A 6,587-nucleotide genomic window follows, 5' to 3' on the forward strand; every position below is an offset into this window, starting at 1 on the left:
TAAGTTAAACCCCACCTGCTGTTCAGAGGAATGGATTATATCCTCATGACTAGTTTTCATGTCACTTGAGCTCACGCATTGTAAAAAGTTGACAGTTTGGGCAAGCATGTCCAACACTTTAATTTACCATAATATGAAAACACTTTTTTCCATAGTAGTATTTTAGCAACCTCACAGGAAAGGAGGGATAGAGAGTATATGGCCTTCCAGATGTTTTTGGACTCCAACTCCCATCAGCCCCAGCCAGCATGGCCAATGATGATGGGAGCAACACCTGGATGGTCATTGCTTCCCCATCCCTGTAGTAAAGGATCTCTGGATTAATTTTTTTGGCTTTGCTAGCCAGTTTAGCATGTTGCTTTCAGCTGTTCCTCTTCTGCACTTACAGTCCCTTGTCAGTGCTTTTCCAGATCTGAAGGAAAGTAATTCTTAAATGGTTTTCAGAGGAAATGAAAAAAGAATACACCATAAGTTTCTTATTGCTTTATGAATAAAAACACACACGGATATGCCCAAGGCAAAAACATCTGCTTAACTAGAGGGAAATATTTGGCAACGCTTCCCGTAATCACCCCTGATAATAATAGCTGGTAATATAGATACCTCCAGAGAACACAAGGATAAATCGGCAAGATCAAAGGGATACTTTAGTCATTAACTCTCCATTTCAATGACAGTGGCAATGAGAGAATAGCTTATCAGTGTAAAACAAAACATGGCTGCACCACAAAGTTATAGCAGCCAAGACTGCTGTTTAGGGGGGGTGTATCACTTGCAGAAAATATATGCTTTAGATGCACAGTTGTGAGTGCACAATGTGCATCAAGAATTAACAGGCTGACATAGTAAAAAACCATCCGACAGCACAACCCTCTGTATGTTTACTCAAAATCAGTCTCACTGAATTGAATGGGGGTTATTCCCAGGTCATAGGGTACTGTATAGGACTGCAGCCTAAATGTTTCCTTAGGCATGATTCTTTTCTTTCTTTAGCAGTATGGCACCCATGGGCCCCATGTACTCATAGAGGCCTTCCCTGATGCTCAACAGTCTTCCTCTTCCTGCTGAAGCTAGGCTTGAAAGTAGCCACTAGAATAGGTTGTGGTGTATAATATCTAGGATATTACAGAAGTGCCATGAATAGAGAACACATGGAGCCAAGGAGCATAGCACACCCACTGCCCTACAAGATCTCCAGAGGGAAGGTGCATTTGGACATGGAGATTATTCTGCTAGTTTTCCTGGTTATAATGCTAGTGCTTCTGCCCTGAATTCCAATGTTCCTTTTACAATGCATTACCTGTTGCATTGTGGAACTGTGGCTTTTGATCAATAGACCACCATGCCATGCTAACTTTCATTCACAACAGACATCATTGGACATGTGGCATGTTTCATGCACATGCACGCTTCTGTTTCCCCATAACTCATTCATGAGAACACCAGAAATAAATTTATGCCAGAATACTACCCCAAATTTCCTCATGTGAGCAGCAGTGATGTGATCCATGAAAAGTACAGCACAAAACTGCTATGATTTTCTGGGTTAGTGGGGTTCTCTCTCTCTCTCTCTCTCTCTCTCTCTCTCTCTCTCTCTCTCTCCCTGTGTGTGTGTGTGTGTGTGTGTGTAAGATGCCATAAAACAAAAATGAACTGGTAAGGAAATTTGGGGAAATGGAATAAAGTGCTGTCTCAATGCAGCCAGGGGCAGTCTCAAATGATCCTAGCCTTCCACAGCTGACTTCAGCTTAGAATTTAGTTTTCTCTCAAAACTGCCATTTTTCTTTTCTTCCTTTCTACGCACACACCCATGTCCAGCTATTTTGTATCCAGTCTGGATCATTTGACTGCAATTTCCTTAAAATGTGAGACTGACTGCTGACTCTTATGGAACTTTATGAAAATGTTGCCTCTTTCTTTGCTCCCCTGTCCAAGTTGGGCCTGGGGTTGGCATATCCATCATTTCACCCTAATATACCATTACTGCCAGTAACACCTGAAACAGGAAAGCAATGGGAGAAGGCTGGACAATTTGGCAAATTTTGCCAACAGCGGCCTCCAAACAGAGGCACGAGAAGTGACCACAACATCTGGTCTTCTGATATGCTGTGCTTGTCAGTCTTTAGGACCTGCTTCCTGCTGCATGTCCATACAAGCAGTAAACATTTCACACATCTAACAGATGGTAAAATGTGGACTGGACAGCAGTAAACATGTCATTAATATAACAGCTGGTCACATGTGGACTGGGTGAGATAAGTGTTAGGTGGATTTGTAGCTGGTTGACAGACCCAACCCCAAGAGCGCTCACTAATGGTTCCTCGTCATCCTGGGGGAAAGTGACAAGGTGAGTGCCACAGGGTTCTGTCCTGGGCCCATTGTTGTTCAATGCCTTTATAAATGACTTGGATGAAGGCATTGAGGGGATGCTCATCAAATTTGCAGATGACACCAAATTAGAGGGATAGCCAATGCCACAGAAGACAGAATTGGGATTCAATAGGACCTTAACAGATTGGAGAACTGGACAAAAACAAACAAAATGAATTTCAATAGGGACATATGCAAAGTTCTACACTTAGGTAGGAAGAACTAGCTGCACAAATATAAGATGGAGGACACTTGGCTTGCCAGTCAAAAGGATCTGAGGGTCTTAGTAGACCACAAACTTAATATGAGTCAACAGTGTGACACAGCAGCAAAAAATAAAGGGGGGGGGGGAGAAGGCTATGCGTGGCTGCATCAACAAAAGCATAGTGTCATGATCAAGGGAAGTCATAGTACCACCCTATTCTGTCACACCACACCTGGAATACTGTGTCCAGTTCTGGCCACCACAATTTAAGAAGGATATTTACAAGCTTGAATGTGCAGAGGAGGACAATCAAGATGAACAAAGATCTGGAAACCAAGCCTTATGAGGAACAATTGAGGGAGATGGGTATGCTTAACCTGGAAAAGAGAAGGCTGAGAGGAGATATGATAACCATCTTCAAATATCTAAAGGGCGTCACATGGAGGATGGAACGAGCCTGTTTTCTCCTGCTCAGAGGATAGAACCTGAACCAATGGCTTCAAGTTACAAGGAACAAGATTCCGACTAAACATCAGGAGGAACATTCTAATGCTAAGAGTTGTTTGACAGTGGAACAGAATCCCTTGGAAGGTTGTGGACTCTGCTTCCTGGGAGGTTTTTAAGCAGAGATTGGATGCCCATTTGTCATGGATAATCTACGTGAGATTCCTGTGTTTGCTCAGGGTTCCTTCCATCTCTACAATTCTATGATGCCTTGATTCTAGGGCAGGCATAGGCAAACTCCGGCCCTCCAGATGTTTGGAACTACAATTCCCGTCATCCCTGATCACTGGTCCTGTTAGCTAGGGATTATGGGAGTTGTAGTCCCAAACATCTGGAGGGCCGGAGTTTGCCTATGCCTGTTCTAGGGCCATAGTTACATTACTCAGAACAGGGCTTTACATGTCTAGTGTGTGTGTGCCTTATGAACGATGGATATTCCTGCTGTCACCATGGTTTCAGTAAGCAAGATTTTCCTGCTTATTCAAAGAATGATGATTGAAAAGTCCAGCACCGGATGTTTTGGCTGGAACTGTTAATTTCCCTTGGGCTGATTCATGCTACCAAACTGGCTTGTTGAGATCACGTAACTGCTTCATCACTGCACACACTTAGCACACACTGATCAGCCAGGTGTCAGCCCCATCACTAAGCAAAGTCAGGTGCCCGCCTCAGGTGATGGATTGGGAGTGCTATCACAGCAGGAAATTGTCAGCTTTGTGCCAGGTGTGAACCTACATGAAGGCAAAGTTTCAAATACAAAGGGACAAATCCCCCTAACTGGTCAGCGAAGGGGAACTACACATACAGAGAGCATTCTGAGTGGACCCAAGAAGTTTGTATAGTAATGCATGTACAGTGGTACCTCGGGTTACATACGCTTCAGGTTACAGACTCTGCTAACCCAGAAATAGTACCTCGGGTTAAGAACTTTGCTTCAGGATGAGAACAGAAATTGTGCAGTGGCGGCATGGCGACAGCAGGAGGCCCCATTAGCTAAAGTGGTGCTTCAGGTTAAGAACAGTTTTAGGTTAAGAACAGCCTCCAGAACGAATTAAGTTCTTAATCCAAGGTACCACTGTACAATATAATAAAATATAATCAAGCTTTCCTTTGCGCAACGAAACAAGAGATTCAGTTTTCTTTCCTGTTTTGACATCCTTTCCCTTAAATACATATTATGCTTCTCACCTAAATAAGGATTTATGTTTGGATTCAAAGAGTCGTTTATATTCCAGAAGGGTGCTAGTGCTTTCCCAGCCCAGGGGCATTTTTGGCTGTTCCTCCTTGATAAACTGACTCCCCTGAGATATTCCAAAGTGCTTTTGAAATTCTCCCGAAATTCCTCACAATTTGCAGCGCACCAAAGGAAGAAGGCTGTTTGAGGGTCAGTGGGGGGGGGGGGACACACCCAAGTATTTAAACTGTCTCCCAGTTTCATGGACTAGTTTTCTTGGATCCTAGCCTTAAATTTCGGGTCATAGGATGGGAACAGGATATGGATACTTCGTAACCTATTGTAAGTTTAGCCACCAGCTGTAGTTGACCACAAATGCAGGGGTTGTTGTTTGTGTGTGTTAGGTTGATTACATTTCATTTGGTATGCCAAAAATAAAATAAAATCAAAATAGTTAAGGATAATACAATTTAAAATATATCGAACATGGGTGGTTAGTACCTTGATTTTATTTTTTTTAATCACTTTGATCACTCAAGAGAAGTCATATTGATTTAGCTGCCTGGATAAAGAGGATGCTGTTGAAAAGCAATGAGTCAGAGGAAAAGCACAGAGGCTCTGTGTACAGAACAGGTCTCAAGCTGGTTTGCCACAAGATGCAGAAGAGTTAAAAGGAGCAAAAAGGATTACCCTGCATTTTAAAGCAAAATAAGCAAACTCCTCTCAAAGCCTGGGTTCGGCTGGAGTGAAGCAGGAAACAGAGATGAAAAGCTCTTCACTTGCAACAACAACAAGAAAATCATGACATATTGACGAACACCCACCCTTGTCTCACCCAGGTTTGGCTGCAGCAGAGCGCTTTGCTCCTTGCATAATTGGTAGCAGAGTTGAGCTGAAAAACCATAGCATGTTTGACATTTATTTGGTCGCCTTTGCCATTCTAAATCAAACACTGGAGGGAACATTACAAAAATTGGTGGAAAAACTGACTTTGGGAATAGCAACAGTCTGAAGAAGAATTGCAAGATGGCGCCTTAGTGGGAAAACCAATGCAGTTTGTAAAGGGTGCAGAGAGTTGTCGGGAAGCTGCTAATTCCCCTTACAGGACTACAATTCCAAGTGTTTCCTGTAAAGAGAGATTGGTCGTTAATCCACTCTGAGAATTGTAGCTCTGTGAGAATAGGGGTCTCCTAACAACTCTCAGCACCATTCACAAACTACAGTTCCCAGAATTCTTTGGGGGAAGTCATGAGTGTTTAAAGGGGTATCAAATTGCTTTAAATGTATGGTGTGAATGTGGCCTTAATCACATACCACCAAATGATCACATGCAATTAATGATCAGAGAACCAGTGGATTGGATTTAGAGGCGTCTTTCCAGCAGTAGAAGCCACCTTCCACAAGCATAAGGGCTTTCTATGGCTTAGCATAAGATAACTTTGTTTGCTGATGATACTAAGTTGTTCAGGGTCATTAAAACAAAAGGTGCTTGTGAAGAGCTCCATAAGGACCTCTTCAAACTGAGTGAATGAGTGGTAAGATGGCAAAGGCAAGTCAGTGTAAACAAGTGTAAAGTGATGCATGTCAGGGTATAAAACCACAACTTCACATATACTCTTATGGGGTCTAAACTGGCAGTGACCAACCAGGACCTTGGGGCTGCAGTAGGTAGATCGATGAAGATGTATGGCAGCTGTGAAAAGGGCATATTCCATGCTAGGGATCATTAGGAAAGATACTGAAAATAAAGTTACTGATATCGTAACACTGTTATACAAACTGATGGTGCAACCACATTCGGACTATTGTGTTCAGTTCTGGTTGATCATACATTCATCAATATCAATAAAAACAGAACAGTACAGAAAAACATTTTAATCCAGAATTAAATCCTGGATTATATCTGATATTGACCCAGTGTTTGGCAATTTTAATTCACCAAATGTGTGAAACAGATTGGATCTTTCCAACAGGGTTCCCAATACACAATAAATTTTATTTAACAAAAGTTTGCTGCATGTTTTTCAATAACTGCTGTTTCCACCTCCTGAAATGCACATGGAAGGGTGTTCCAGAAAGTGGGTGCCACCACGAAGAAGGCTTATTTCCTAGATGTCAGAAGATGGCATTCCACACACAAACAATGGTGTAGTTTAATGCCCCATGTGCTCCGTACATCTAAAGCACTACTATACCACCTTAAATAGGCCCCAAAGAATTCTGGGAACTGTAGTTTGTAAAGGTCAGAGGGTTGTTAGGAGACCCCCAATTCCCTTCACAGAGCTACCATTCCCAGAGTGGGTATGGTGGCTCTGTGAGCAGAATAGAGATGTT

This window comes from Podarcis cretensis, assembly GCF_951804945.1.
Source record: "Podarcis cretensis genome assembly, chromosome: 1".
In the NCBI taxonomy this organism is placed as follows: domain Eukaryota; kingdom Metazoa; phylum Chordata; class Lepidosauria; order Squamata; family Lacertidae; genus Podarcis; species Podarcis cretensis.